Source organism: Micrasema longulum, unplaced genomic scaffold (assembly GCF_059751315.1).
Source record: "Micrasema longulum isolate JH-2025_06_02 unplaced genomic scaffold, ASM5975131v1 h1tg000040l, whole genome shotgun sequence".
Classification (NCBI taxonomy): domain Eukaryota; kingdom Metazoa; phylum Arthropoda; class Insecta; order Trichoptera; family Brachycentridae; genus Micrasema; species Micrasema longulum.
The window spans coordinates 1,627,801-1,644,877 of NW_028277247.1; the positions used below are offsets into that span (position 1 = coordinate 1,627,801).

Consider the following 17,077-nt stretch of genomic DNA (forward strand, 5'->3'; position numbering starts at 1 on the left):
ATACCAGTTGGTTTAATCAACAAAGTTTTTAGTGTGTCCAAATGTTTGTAGATAGGCTGAATTTCCTTCCTAGAGAGTTATTAAGATATAAATATATTGCAATAGCATAGGCTCTGTAAATACCTAGAATCCCATATTGCCATCTCAATATGTTTTCCCTCTCTGTTGTAACAAATTTATTATCAACAATATTTTGAGTTTGTCCAAATGTTTGGAGACATGGGCTGGATTTACAGAAGAGTAAATAAAAGTTTTTTTTTTTATAATTAATAAAAAAGTTTCATACATAGTATTATTTATGCGTTATTCCTACAAATTTAGTTATTATTTATTATAAAAATGTTGTCGTAATTGTCCCCTTTCGCGTGACAAGAAATACGTATTTATTCCATCTTCTGCCAGTCTGTAGCACTAACTATGCACAACGCTCTTTTCTCTATCGTTCTTGCTCAAACTATAATGCTTTCTTCTCATCTTTTGATATATTTAACGTGCCGATTCCCAAAAAAAAAAATATCTTTTGCGTTAACATGTACAAGTGGTGCTTTTTCATTATTTTTTTATATTTTTTTAAAGGAATAACCCGCTAAGCCTCCATTTTGAGGCTTGTCAGCAGGTGAGATAGAGGGGATATGGAAGGAGGTGATGAAAAATACACCACAACACCCAGACCAATTGAGAAAAAGATCTTTCTTGGATTTTTTTCTTGCAACTCGCGGGAACCGAACCCGCGACGCCAGTTTCACAGTTGGCCGTCAAACCAACTGCGCCACGGCGCAAAACAAATACTTGAGTTCTTATTATTTACTAAAATATTTTAAAATTACGGACCATTTCCTAAAAGTCGTAAATAACTTGTGCTGGAAAAATGGAAATCGAGTTGTGGTAGAGTGGGATTTGAACCTTTGGCCCGTGAATCGACAATCGAAAGCTCGTTTTTTTTAAAAAAAGAATTTTTATTAAATCGTAAAAATTTTTTTGTACTCCCGGGAGTTACAAAAAACTCATTTTGTGACAGAATAATATTTACATAAAAGGATGGTAATAATAATCATATTGTAACAAGTAATAATATGTACATAAAACTGAAATAAGATAGCGAGCAAGTATATAATACAAATAAATTAAAACAATTCATAATAAAAATTAAAATCTTTAAAAATAGTTTTTTCTCCCATTTTGAACATAAATACATACAAACATACAGGAATTAATTCAAATAGACCATTTTTCAGAAAAAAAACAAATTATCCGAATCTTTGATTATCCGAATGGGGCCCGGTCCCAATCGATTCGGATAATTAGGGTTTTACTGTACGTACTATTCTAAGAGTCCACCCGAGGAACTAGAGGATACTCGAATGTGGAAGTCACCCGGAGATTGGAGCTGAAGACGAAGGCTAGAAGGCTAGAAGGCTACCCGCGGCAGCCAAGAGTGCCAAGCTCACCGGCAACCACCTGTGAGCTGTGTAGCCGCAGCCCGTAGTACTCGGCTAGGTACTCGAATCAAGTTATTACCCCCCACTGCCTCCGCCGCCTCCGGCTCGCCCCCGCCGCCAGAAGTTGGCGAGCGCGAGCGGCCGCCCGCGCCAGTGTGGCAGTGTGCGCGAGTCCACATTTCGAGTCGGACGTACGGAGTGTCTCCACCTCCGACCGTGGATCGCACGAAATACGAGTTTTATTGTTCTTCCGCCACCTGCGTGGATTGTCGACACGTAGGCAAGAGACGTTGGACCGCGATTATCCCGATTCGTACGACGCGCGTCCGATCTCACCGCCGCCTGTGCCGGTAGCGACCGAACAAAAAGTTCGCAGTGTCTTACAAAGTTTTATGGTCGCCGAGTGCAGCAGTAGCGAGCAACCGCCGACCGGTGACTGTGGCGGAAGTGTTCCGTAAATTACACCCGATTCCGAATAAGTGCTTCTCGGTTCGTTTGTCAAATAATTGATTCGTAATAAAAATACCTGTACATGTTTTCGTCCAATTTACATGTTATTTCGATCGTATTATTTCGCTCTCCGTTCATGATTTTGAACTTTCGAGTCGGCGCGGTGTTAAAAGTTTACCGTTGTCGGACGTGCTTGCACATTAAATCAGGCGGACCGACGTCACATAACTGTACCTACCTAGACCAGCGACTGCTGTCGAGTGACACGACTAGTCCATTCGCTAATCTTGCTTCTAAATTCCTAAACAATAATTAATACTCACTACGCTCATTATCTCTTTCTAATTCCCCACTGTTGACTTTGAAATTCCGGAGAAATTACGAATACCTCGCTTTCTAAAAGCTAATACTACCGACTGTTTCTTTCCCGCTTTTTATATTCTCACGAGAAATCTATGGGTTTCTTATTCGCCTTAATTGTATTGAAATCCCACCCTAAAAAATGATCCCTTTTTTACCGAACAGCAAAAAATCTCGGGATAATTTTACGGGACGTTGAACAGTTATGTTAGTAATAGCGACCAGAACGCATCACAATTCTGGTCAAATATCTGCATTTCTTTTTGCTTCGTGACACTTCATTACAGTATTGCTCCACTTTGTCAGCGGTGTCATTACTTGTCACAAGTTGTTTTACTTTTGTCGCCGCTGCCTTACTTTTCCATCGCTCGCGACGTAAAAACAGTTTCCTTTTTACAACTTTTTAAAACTTTTTCAGTCCATCGCGGCGCTGTTCCACTTTGACAGCACGATTGTTTCCATTGTCAAAACTCACCCCATCTCAATCGCGGGATCGCTCCACTTAGTTAATTCATCAATCATTCTTTGTTTATCGAAACAAACCTTAATTTATTCACGGTGTTAATAAAGGTTACGAAGCCACTTGTACCTTTGATTGAGTACGGTATCCCACAACTTATTGACACTAATTTCTCAATACCACGTAATTTTTCGAAAGGGGAGAATAACACGCATAATAACCGCAGCATTGCTACATTTTTGCCAACTCCGCCAAAAATCGTAATTTATTATTTCATCATTGATTTCATCGCTCGTTTTACTTCGCCATGCAGCTTAAAAATGTTAGTGGAAATCTGTAAATCATCGATTCTTTTTATTTTTGGTTTTTAGGATTGATAATTGAAGTGACAGTTTGTTGTATCGCGGTATTAGTGACCCCGGGTGACAGTGTGTGTTGTGTCCAGGCAGGGAAGTGCCTATGAGTGTGTGAGCCCCTTGGAGAGACACGATGGTGTGGCGGGGGGAGAGGGGCGCGGGGGGAGTGTTGCTGCTGTCGCTAGCGTGCTGGCTACTGGCACCCGCTGCTCCAGACACGAGAGGCCTAACAGGTAATTTCTCTAGGATTTTATTCTTGGATAAGCATTACTATCATCAAAGTTAAATAATTTATATGGAGCCATTTTTGTGAAAATCACCTTAAGGGCGTTGTGCAATAAATAAATATTCCAGCACGTCTTACAGCTACAGAGCGCATGGACGGTTGGGATTCTAGTTCATCGTTTCCAATTAATAATAATAATAATAATTATGGATAACTTATATTGCGCCATTTTCGTAATATAATACCTCAAGTGCGCTTTACAAAGTGATTGTATGAATATATAAATTTAATTTTAACTTTTTAATTTAAGAAAAATAATGTACTTTTTCATATTACTTTTCCACCACATGCCAAGAATTTATTCAAATGATTTTGAAGATCTACTTAAATTATTTATTTATTTTAAAGAAACAAACAGTCGACAATGATATTTATTTATTTATTAACGGACATTGTCCATGTATACAATTTATAGGGTTTAAATATAACAATAAAAGAATAGTTTAAAACATTTAAAAAAGAAAAGAAGCATTGACAAACATAAGGGACATCGAGACAAGATCTGGACTATTTATTTAGTGCTCGTTTAATCGTTGTAAACTTAAACCAAAAAAGTCCAGATCTTGTCTTGAGTTAACAATACGACAAAGGCGGGTCATTGGAGAATTAAGGCCATCATATTTTTTTTTTTAATACAGTTTAAAGACAGACCAGCAAAGTTTCTAAATAAAAATCATACATATTATTAAATTGTGTTACAACAAAAGGATGTGTATTTGTATGAGAGTAAGTGTAGATGTGTGTTTATGTGTATTAGTGTGGGAGTAAGTGTTCAGGAGTGTGCATCATTAAATAGTAAGTGGGATCGTATCGCAGCCAGAAATAATAAGTCTTAATTTATTTTTAAATAAATTAAGGGGTATGTAAAATATATCAATAGGAGAAAAAGAACATTATAGTTAGAGCAAGAATGATAGAGGAAAGAGTGTTGTGCATAGTTAGTGCTACAGACTGGCAGATGGAATAAATACTTATTTCTTGTCTCGCGAAAGGGGACATTAAGATCAATTTTGGAGAGTAGGTTAAAATAGTCTACTTTATTATTTGATAATTTATGTAAATAGCATAATTCAGATACAGTGCGTCTATTCTAAATTAAAATAGACAGAAGTTTGATTACAGCACGTCTTGCAGCTACAGAGCGTATGAACGGTAAGAAATTTAGCCCCCATTTACACATTTTTAAGTGACAATGGAGTTAAGTGTATTAATGAAATTAAAAAAAAAAAACAAAAAGATTAAGATTACAACACGTCTTGCAGCTACTAAGCACATGGACGGTTGGAATTTTAAACTCCATTTACAAAATGTAGGTATTTTATAGTTGATAACATTCACATATGGAAGGTAGATTTCTAATCGTCGCGCGTCGTGCAGCTACAAAGCGCATGGACGAGTGTAGTTATTTTAATAACAACTTAAAATGATATCAATAAATTTACAAAAAAATAAACGTAAACAAAGAGCACGGCAGTAAATTGGTGAAGTGTTCATGCTAAGAAGTAAGCAATTAAAAACTAAATAAATAAAGCACTTTTTATGTTTTTTTTTGTATCGTACGTACATATTTTGCTATTGACGCGTGCATAATATATATCGGATACAGTTCAATACCTCAGAAGTTTCGTAAAACAGTATTTTAATGAAATTTCGACTTAAGTACACGTAAAATGATAATAAACCTCTTTTTTGTAGAAAATGCTCAAATCGACATGACATATTTAGAGTTTTATTGATATATTTTTTTTATTGTGCGTTACACACACATTTTTCAATGAGAGTTTAAAAAAACATTTAAAGTTGATGTTTATAGATTATTTATCAATTTTGAACATAAAAGAACCTGTTCATTGTCTAAAAATATATAAAATGTATGTTTTATTTATAGTATAGTATATTTATCAAATAGTCGGGAATCGGGTTGTGGTCCCGTGGCTAGTGTCTCGGACTCAAGGCTCAAAGGTCCGTGGTTCGAATCACACTCTACCCCAACTTGATTCCTATTTTCTACTTGTGAGTTATTTACAACTTGTGGAAAATGACCATGAAAATGGAATATTTGGGTAAATCGTAAGAACGCAAATATTTCTTTTTTCCTTAAAATAAAAAAGAAAATAATAAAAAAACACGTAAAATCTATGTTGTATATTTTATTTACTAAATTTTAAAGTATTAAACAGTTATTTGTCTAAAAAACGATTAAACAGAAAAAAAAATATTTTGCGTACTGAATTTTGTGTATAAAATTAAAAAAATAAAAATAATTGGCAAAAAAACTTTTTAAAAATATGTTGCATTGTAAACAGGGTGTTCATTAAACCTTGTCACATCTGAAACCACGATGACCAGTATGAACAAGAATACATCTTGGCACATCAAAATAATTTTTTAGAACGAAAAAAAAAATCAAAAAAAGCAAATGGTTGCTTACTTCTGCAGGGGAGAAACGAGGGGGGGAGAGGGAGTCTGATACACCGACAACCGAGCTCCCCCGCTTCTCCCCTGCAGAAGTAAGTAACAATTAGTTTATTCAAATATTTTATTTAAAAGAAATTTCTTTGATCTAAATATTTTTTTAAGTATGCTAATATGTCTTCTTGTCCATATTGATCATCGTGGTTTCGGATGTGACAGGGTTTAAAGAACACCCTGTATGCACAGGATTTGCCAGTGAGGAATCATATATATTTTTTATCAATGAAAAACCTAATAAAAAACCATCTAATTTAGTATTTCGATACTCGTAGCAATGGGAAGTTAACAGAGGTAGGTATCTTTAAATTTGTTTTTCAAGTAAAATAGATTTTCTGTGTGAAAAACGAAATATTCACATGTTTATTTACAACCGACAAATATACTTTAACAGAAATATACACATATGCACATTTTCGCACTAAAAATTCGATTTTACTTTACTTTCAACTCGCCTAACTTCACATTGTAATCGGGGCTGAGGATGGAGTAGCCTAACGTGCTGACTACTAAACCACGAGACACACAGGCAGTTTATTTTTATCATTTCGTGATTAAAATATCTGTCAATGTTTCATTCAAAAAAGTTGTTTCATCACCTCACAAAACTTAGATTATGACGACATTAACATTAAATTCATCTATTCGACATATATTAAAATATGCAGAAAAAAATTAAAAACAATTTTATTTATTTTCCTTTTGATTAAATATACATAAATAAATAGGTTAAATTTGGGTGGTTGACTCAGGATCAAGAGGTTATCATTACCATTGGGTGTATTATTTGATATGAACAATGTTGTACATAATATGTAGGTACTTTGTATATCTTACACGGTCATTGCCAACCGATAATAAAAAATATATTACGTAGGTATTATGTATGCTAAGAAGTTTATACGTTGGACAACAAAAAAATAATTAAAAATTGCAAGTTTGACGTTAATAGAAAATTGTTGCATCATTCGAATCTTATAATGAAGAAGTTCAGTGGTTTTTAAAAAAAAAAATATTTGTTAATAGACTGTTAAACTAAGTAAAAATTATTTTTTTAAATTTTTATATATCGTATTATCGGCGCTACGATTTTTCAAAGTTTTGTATTTCTGAAATAACTCCGCGTGTAACGTCAGAGGTTCATTTCCGCTTATTCTCATTCAGTTCTTCCCATTGGTCCAGAAGCGACAAGCAGACCGGAAATCTTCCATAGCTCTCAGATCATAGGTTGATTCACATGAACCAGTGACGTCATTAAAAATAGTGCGTTTTTATCAAAATATTTTTTATTTTCAAGAAACTTTGCCCTACAATTTAATGCTCTAATTTTTACCCCGTGTAAGAAAAAAAAAATTGTATCCAATTTGCCGTAGGGCTGAAATTCCTCATTGGTAGGATATTTTCTTTTGTTTTTGATAATTAAAATGTAATAATTATTAACGCATAACAACAGGGATGGAGAATACCTTAAATAAGGGAGTATGGAAGTCTAGGCATTTACAGGGCTTATGACCTGTCATTGGCTGGTTTGAGTGGCCACTTTACACACTGTGTAATATTCACCATTTCGCCTATGTTTGAACATCCATATTTCTTCAATTCTTCCACTTGTTGATTTTAGTGAAATTAAAGAGCTGAAACCTTTATTGTTGCGAAGAGATTCATCTGACTGAATTATTTCACATACTAGGCAACGCCTGAAAACAATTTTTCAATTTTTAAACTTCTTCTTGAACCCGTTGGTTTCATTACAATATTTGAGTTTGTCCAAATGTTCGTAGACAAAAGACTGGAGTTCACCCCCTCGGGAGTCATTAGATAACAAATAACAACATGGATGGAGAATACCTTATATAAGGGATTATGTGAAATCCAGTCTTGTCTAAGATAATTTGGACAAACTCAAATATTGTGTAATAATTATTTAAAAAAATTAATTATGAACCTTTTTAAATTGATGAATTAAGTACCTATTAACTAATTTTCGTTCACAATCTATATATATATAAAAGATAATGTTTTTTTTTTTTTTTAATATGGGAGTTGCTTAACAACGTTTGTCGCAGTACGGAACAGACACAAGCTATTTACGATTTTTAGGAAATAGTCTGAAAATTTAAACATTTGAGTAAGAAATAAGAACTCAAGTATTTCTTTTTTTAATTTAAAAAAAATCATATGGCGAAATATGGTCCTTTTTACGAAATTCTTTTGATTTGAAACAAAAAAAACTGCGACGTACGACAATTTTGAGCTGAATTAATAGATTCTTATTCATCGACCGGAGTAAAAAATTCTGCCACGATTGTGGGATAACAATAATTTAATTAGAAAAAATTACAATGGTACTTAACCTTGTACTAAAGTTAATACATATTGACGCGAAAAATAAAAATGAACCTGATGACGACTGTTTTATTGAGAACGGTACAATTTTCACGAATATTTATTTATGTGTGTCATCTTGCGCAAGTAGGTTATGAGTTTTTGTCAATATTAAGGAAATTATTTTATTATGTTTTGTTCATTTCACTTGAGGCAATATTGCGACTGTAAAACTAATAGTTCTCTTTGCCTTTGTCAGCATTGGATGGGCATCAGTTCCACATGTTTTCCTTTTATCAGAGCTTTATTCATGGAACGCTCACATTTTTAGGTCGTCTATTTTATCTATGTGACAATAACCTTATTTAAAATCGATTGAATTGATTGGATACTTTTGGTAACAATTCATTCATCGTTAATTATTTCATTCCAAGCATCACAGAAAAAGGTTTCATATTTGTACGCGTTAGTATGTCAAATCTTTGCGACCGTAGAACAACGATGCATGAGATTTTTTTCAAGTTTACGTGAGAGCGGTTTGAAATCGTTTTAGAAAAAGTATCATTTGATACTTGGGTATTTTTTCAAACCTGACAAAAAAATATTTATATATCTTTTTCAATATCTTTTTCAATTTCGACATTATTCCATCCGTGTCCATTTTTCTCATATTTACAAATGAGCACCAAAAGTAAAATAAAATAATAAAGGTTATAACGTCATTCCAAAGAAAAAAAATTGGCTTTGTAAGATATTGTGTTTGCTTTGACGTTACATACAGGTGTTCTTTAAACCCTGTCACATCCGAAACTACGATGATCAGTATAGGCAGGAAGACATATTAGCATCTTTAAAAAAATATTTAGACCGAATAAAATTAAAAGAAAGTCAATGTCCCATTTTTCGCACAACCGTCGTTGTTCTACGATCTCGACGAAATATTTTCCTATTGCTAAAGATTTAAGCCTAAATAAAAATGCGTTGCGGATATTATCTTTATTGTAATCTGCCAATCGAGAAGACGGCTCTGCAGACAACATTCAGAAGCCTGTTTATATAATATGGTTGTGCACTTTTTATGCATACCACTGCAGTTCGTAAATGACCTGAAAACATGCAGCCTTTTGCTCGATTAAAAAAAAAAAACATTGAGGTACCGTAAACCGGAAATATTTTACAACTTTATCATTGGTTGATTCATATGAACTAGTGACGTCGTTCAAAGTAGTTCGTTTTTTTTAAATACACATTTTTTTTTTCATTCAAAAATACAACCAAAATTCAAAAATATAAATGGACTACGTACGTTTGATCACATTGTTCCAAAAATATTTAATATGTTGCCACTTGACATGAAAACATGTCATAATAAAAATAAAATTATGTTTTTATTACGAAAGTGGTTAGTAGACAGAACGTTCCCATATTGATTTATTATTATAACATTTTTTATATCATTGAATACACTTTTGTTAATTTCTTAGGTTAACCTTTTCTTTTATTTATTCCTTATTTTATTTACATTTTTTAGATCTTAATTTTAATAGGTACTTTATTTTTCTTATTATTTTTATTTCTTCTGTAAATTTTCGATTTACTTTGTTTTATTTTTTATCTTGTTTTGATTGAATTATGAGCACACACTATTTATATGTGTGTTTATATTTTTTTCCTATATTTAAAATATATCCAAGTAAATGGCTATTCTTTAATTTTAACTGTATTATTTTCCTCTATTTTGTTCCTTTTCAAAAAAAATAATTTTTTAAACCATTTTTATTTGGTTTTGTTGAGTTTTATTTTTCTTCTAAATAATATTTTTCAAAGCATCAAAAACAAAATAAGATATGTTCATTATTTTATACGTATACAATATTATGTCTCTACTCTTTTTTGATTATTAATTAAAACTAATGTTTACGCACCCGATGACAAATTATTATTGAATAGTTTATCGGGACAAAATAAGTTTTAATACTTTGTTTTCTTTATAATGTATTAATATTGTAATAATATGTATATTTTATTGAATAAATACTGTATGAATGTAATATAATACCTATATATTTCATGTAATATTCCCAAGGAATTTTCAGAAAAACTCATTAAGGGACAATCATATTATAACAGCATTCAATTATAGGAATATTTACACATTAACATTCAAAGACCACGTACAAAAGCTGAAGAAAAAACATCATAAAGTTTTTAAAAATATCCAAAATAAACAGTCGATCTACCAAAGAAACATTTTTTTTAAAAGTACGTTTGAAAAAAATACTTATTTAAATCGCACGTCTTGTTTCTATATTTTGAAATTGGTACATTAAATCCTTGTGCAAGGATCTACTCCCAAACTTTGTATACATCACAGGTACAATATAAATGTAATTTCTAGATCGATTACTGTACTGTGGCTTTATTGTATAACTAATTCGTTTCGTGAATTTATTCGTATCGTATGAGAGGGAACGAGAGCGAAATACGATTTTGATTGCGTTAAAGTGAGATGGATACGTGACGTACGAACGAATTTACGAAACGAAATTATGTCAGAAAAATCCTAATGAAACCGAGCGTGATGTTAGTCTTTTTTTCTCGCACGTGGATGTTAGTCTTTTTCCTATTTCAATTTATTTATTTTATTTTATCAACGTTTATGAACATTACAAAATAGTTCAATGCATACATAAAACGAATAAATTAATACTGAAATTTTAATATACAAAAATGGTAAAATAAAAAACCCAGCAATTATAGAGAAAGAATGTTATCCTCTGAACTTTTTTTCACTAATGAACGATGTCAATATCCGAAGAGATACGGTTGAGTAAAAACATTGCATTGATGTTACTGTGCATGAGTCGAAAATTGTTTTAAAAGGCATGATTTTTGTTTCAAAATAACATATATGTCCCTTACATGAGTATCATTCGGTGAAACACATTTCTGATAAGAGTTGATTGCGCTCTGTCTCCAAACTTCCTATCAGCTATCGGTCTTTAGTCATGCTCCAAGTATTGGCTTTCTACTTCCACGTTGCTGGAGACCTTCCAGCCTGGCACCACTGTCCGCTGGTCTTCGTTTTGTTCAGTTTGGTTCCGATCAATCACGACCGTTGTGTGCTCTGTTGTTACGCCGGTTGATTAGGGATCGCTTTCTATCAACGTTCGCTTGTTTGTTTTTTTTACGCTTTTAAGTCAAGTGGATCAGACAGCTCTGTTCAGACAGTTTTTGCGCAGACGGAAATCAAAAACTGGAATTTCCAATAATCTTTCTCGGTATCTTGCAGTTAGACTGCAAATAGGTAAAACGCAAAATCTATCAACCCACATTTTATTTTCATGTTGTTTTTAATAAAGTATAATGTTTCCATTAGCATACTTTTTTTTTGTTAAAATAACGTTAGATTTTTTTATAAATTATTTATTTAGAAAAACTATGAGAAAATTCCGTGTTTTGTTTTAAATATTTTTATTTTTATTTTTTATTTGTTTTTTTTTAAATTTTATGTATCGTATTTTCAGCGCTATGATAAAAAAAAGTAGTTCTGAAATTACTACGCGTGTGACGTCTCAAGTTCTCTTCCGCTTCTTCTCGGTCAGTTCTGCCGAATAGTCTGTTGGCGTACCGTAAACCGGAAATCTTTCACAACTCTCTTATTATTGGTTAATTCATATGAACCAATGACGACGTTCAAAGTAGTTCGTTTTAATAAATATTTTTTTTATTACATTTCCAAGAAATTTCGTCGTACAATTTAACCATCTAATTTTTGCGCACGTAAGAAAACATTTTTTATACTCAATTTCCCGTGGGGCTGAACTCCCTATATCATTGACATAATAGTAGTAATCTATGAGTCCAATTAAAGTTTTTCTTACCTATACAAGATTTTTTGTAAACATCCTAATGAACAAAAAAAAAATTAAATAGTTAAAAAATCATAATTACATTCCCAGGGCGTTAAGAGGGATGTAAAGGATAAGGAAATATTAGAATTAGGTTAGGATTTTATTTTTTTAAATTTTATTTATTCAGATAACAAATTTAAATATAATATTACCACTAAATACAATTTTTACATTAATTAAATACATATATTTACATAAGCGTTTCCCATTACGTAAAATAAAAACAATTCTTTTGTACATAATGGGGAGTGGCGTCTTAAAATAGTTTGTTTATTTTATTATTAATATTTTTATGATAACATATATTAATTACAATAAATTAAAAACGGTGTTTTTAATCAGTGCTACTCAAAGTAGAATTATAAATGTAACTTTTCACTTCTTTCTTAAATATATTGTATTCCTGACTCTACTTTTTATTTTCATTGTTCATTTCATTAAAGAAAAATATTCCTCTGTGAGTATGATGTGCTGTAGTTGTTTTTAATTTGGGAAATAAGATATTACCACCTGTTCTAGGTCGCGTACTTACGTTTTGTGACCTAGAAACACTACTATGTATTTTGTCTTTATGTACTTGAAGCAAACCCTTAATTTTATAACGATAGGAATAAGAAAGGATTATGTTGAAGAGTTTACCCATAAGAATGCCTATAAATAAAAAGACAAGAGAATAACGTGACAGTGATACGTATTCGATTAAATATTTAAAATATCAATGCATTTAAAAAACATCAACAAAGGAAATAATTTGTTTGGTGCCATTAATAAGTCGGATTGTGGTCTAGTGTCTTGTCTTCGAAACGTGCTTTCCACTAAACATGAATTATAGTTACTTCATCATCATTTTCCTTTCCCCACTAGTGATCTCAGTGACTTGTTGATGGTTGACTCTTAATGTTTCAACGATGGACAAAATTAAGGCCTTCGAACTTCAGTCATACAGTCGTGCAGAAGAATGCTTCGAATCTCATGGACTGATCGTGTCTCCAATGAAGCGGTTTAAAGTATTATGCACAAAGAGAGGGAGTTACTGACCACTGTCAAAAGAAGAAAAGCGTCATACTTTAGTCACATATTCTGCAATGAAAAGTATGCCCTGCTTCAACTTATTATGGAAGGAAAGTTAGAGGTCAGGCGGGGTATGGGACGGAAAAGAGCATCATGGCTCAGAAATCTCAGACAGTGCTGGATGCAGCAGCGCTGATTAGACTAGTCCAGGATCGCGATAAATTCAGAACGATGGTCGCCAACCTCCAGTAGGAGCGGAAAAAGAAGATCTCGGTGATGCATAGGGCACTGTATTGGTACAGCGAATTCAGCGTATTTCGAGCTCGTGTTGCATTAAAGTAAGGTGATCAGTATTATGCTTCATGTGCCAGTCCAGGGACAGCAAATTATTGCAATGAACCACCTTTAAAAAAAAACATCGCTTTGACCTGGCCGAGAATCGAACATATTATCTCCTATCGATTTCCTTTTTAGGATTTTTACCCGAGAGTAACCATCGAGTCGAAAACGCTCGTCCAGGGTTTTCTGGTTCTATTTCACTCACAGAACTGTATTATTTTCCGCCTAGGCGCGGAAAAAATAATTAATAAAATATTCAAGTATTTACATTAAGAACATTTTTATATTTTGTACGTTTTTAGCTACTAAGGGTTCGCTCTTATTTCAGGATGATATATATTTATTACTAATTGGTTATTACAACGTACAGATTCCTATCAGAGTTTTTTTTTTTACTTTTATGCCTTTTATCCTTTACATCATTATTTTTATTCTTCGTAATTTTATTTTTTTTCATTTACCTTTTTATTAGGTAAATATGTAAATATTTGTATTTGTAACAGAGATGTTAAGTATCTTTTTTTTATATATTAATATATATTGATGGGAGTGCGAATGAACCTTATAGTTCGTTCTGGGTGTCATGTGAGGTTTCGCCGCGACCAATATTTGTGTACTTTCAAGGGGCTCGCGTGCAAAAACTATAAGGATAACAGAATATCTGAAATTAACACTGGATAGCCCGTTTTGTCGACTACCGGAAAAGGTTTATCGCGAGTGGAAGGGGAGTTGCGAGGCGTCGACAGCGCTGCGCGGGGGGGGTCTAAATTTGGGCTTATGTGAGCACGGCGCGCGCTCAGTATTTTTTTCTTTCTTTTCAAAAAAGAAACAAACTCCCAATAATGAGAGTAACTTATGTAATTTCTCAACCTCGAAATAAAGATCCGACGGGAGTATCAAAAATACTTACTGTATGTTTATTTTTTTTAAGATAGTTTAAAAGAATAAGTTACTGCTGTTATTATAATTTTGTAGCTCATTGAACCGTTAGTAAATTCAAAACTTATTCACCATAGCCATTTACAACACATATGGAGAACATTTTAGAGAAGAGGATATGGAAGTCTAGACATTTACAGGGCTTATGCCCTGTCATTGGCTGGTTTAAGTGACCAATTTGAACATCCACATTTCGTAAATTCTTCCGTCTGTTGATTTTAGTGAAGGTAAAGAGCTGAAACCTTTATTGTTGTCAAGAGATTCATCTGATTGAAGTATTTCACATACTAGGCAACGCCTGAAAACAATTTTCCAATTTTTAAACTTCTTGGACCAGTTGGTTTTATTACAATATTTTGAGTTTGTAGACAAAAGCTGGATTCGTTTATCTCAATGACTCCCTAGGGGGTAAAATCCAGCCCTTTATTCAGCATACTTTAACATAGAATTTAAACGAATTTAGGGTAATTTCTTATTTATCATATATGAACTTTCTGCCTTACTTTATTACCGGGACTCGTTGTGCATTTGGAGTTAATTACACGTAACATTGGCGTTGTATAAAATAAGGTTTCATGCAAAGTCTGCATTTTCGCATACGCAAAGACTTTTATGACATGTTCTCCGTTACATACTTTCATTTCTAAGGTTAAAAACAGACGTGAGAAGGAGGACAGTAAACAAAAGCATTATAGAGAAAGTTGATAAATAATCCCCGTCATTCTGAGGGCACTGACAGCGTATACTTGTTCTAATCTAGATATTATTGTTCATACTTCACACTTTCTACTTGGGACCTGCAAACCAAATACCCACAGTGTATTTAACGCTCATGAATCAGTCTCAATAGAATTTAGTCAAATGATCATCAATCGAATATCTCATTCTAAACCTTTTTACGCTGAAAACGAGTATGAGTACGTCAGTGTTTTTAAGTTAAAAAATAAGTACAGGTAAACGTCATTTTACGCTGGGGTTCCGTTCCGAGAGACACAGGCGTAAAAAAATCGGCGTAAAATGAACACAAATATAAGATATTAAGTTCCGTGTCGAAATTCTAAGAACAATCTAACATGTTTATTTATTTACGGAAATTGTAAACAATTTATAGGGTTAAAATATTACAATAAAAGAATAGTTTTAAACATTAAAAAAGAAACCAAAAGAAGCATCGACAAACATAAAGGACATCAAGACAAGATCTGGACTATTTATTTACTGCTCGTTTAAATCGTTGTAAACTAGAACCAAAAAAGTCCAGATCTTGTCTTGAGTTAACAATACGACGAAGACGGGTCATTGGAGAATTAAGGCCATAGTTTGTTCTATGCTGATCGATAATCAGTACTTTTTTGTTTCTCAACCTACGAGTCGGCAGATTGAATTTTACTTGTCCCAGTAATGATGGAACATCGATTATACCATTTAGTATGCCGAACATATATATGCAGTCAATATTAGTTCTACGTTTTTGTAGACTAGAAATATTTGACATTGACTCTATATCAGCATAAAAATAATTACCTCTCTCTGTTTAATAATTTTATTGAATACATATCCTATATTTATTCCAAATAAATTATAAATGTATTTAATAAATACAGTTTAAATTCGTTTACAAAATGAGTAATAATCTGTTGTTATAAATAATGATTTTTTTATGATAAAAACTAAATCACCAGTTCGTCGTTACTTAATTAAATTCTCACACGTTTTTGAAAAAAGCACCCAATTTCATTTGCTTTGATTGTTGCTTCCTTTCTTGCAGAATCAAAGCATAAACTACATATATTTGAATATTATTTTAATTTTTATAATAATAAAATAAAATTAATAATCATACCTTTTTATTTTTCTTAAAAACTAAACGAAAACTAACTCGGAAACAATTTCACACACACAAAGGCATTTACTTCACTTCTTCATTCCCTTCTCTAAAATCTTCTCCATCTCTGTTGTAATTTGTTAATCTTAATGACTCCTAGGGGGTGGAATCAAGTATTTTGTCTACAAACATTTGGACAAACTAAAATATTGTAAATTAAAAATCACTTCAAAACTTAGTATATAGGTACTAATTAATATTCACTACGCATTGTCACATGCACACAATACACATATCGCTGCTTAAATTCGAAACTGCCACAAATCGGAAACCCTCAAATTTCAAAAAAGTGAAATAGGAGGCAAGAAAATAAGAGCGGTTTAGGGTTTATGTAAAATTTATTTCAATAACTTCTGAATATGACAATTATCTACGGTAATTAATTAATTATTGAAGAAAATACCTTGACACGCATAAGATGCATTGTCAGCTTCGGCCATGTTATCATTTAAGATTGCTCCATTTACCTTAATTAAAAAGAAATTTTGCTGAATTAAAATAGCAGAAAACTGAAATTACGTCATTTAAAAACAATGAAAATGCAATTGTTCGCTCCCGTTTTTCTTACTTCATAGTTATGTGGTACAGCTGTTTTTCGCAACAAAAATGCATTAAAATGCATTATTGGTTATATTAATGACAAGGTTTTACAAACGTCCATAATTTAAAAATATAATGAGGATTTTGAAAGAAGTGAAAGTAAGACTAAATGTGAAATCACTGTAAATGGGGTTATACTAAAATATGTAGAGGAATTTGTGTATCTGGGAAATAAGTTTACTAGGGATGGAATGACCGAGAAGGATATTGAAAGGAGGGTTAGCGCCGGGAACAGAGAGAA

At 32.5% G+C, this 17,077-nt stretch overlaps 1 long non-coding RNA gene across 1 annotated transcript in view; it reads left to right on the forward strand.

Annotated features, from left to right (window-relative positions):
• Positions 1–1,611: 1,611 nt before the first annotated feature.
• Positions 1,612–17,077, forward strand: part of LOC148285368 (uncharacterized) — a 250,466-nt gene continuing 235,000 nt past the window's right edge. The window contains exons 1-2 of the long non-coding RNA XR_015822324.1: positions 1,612–1,928; positions 3,081–3,298. This is a non-coding gene — a long non-coding RNA (uncharacterized LOC148285368). The remainder of the gene's footprint in view (positions 1,929–3,080; positions 3,299–17,077) is intronic.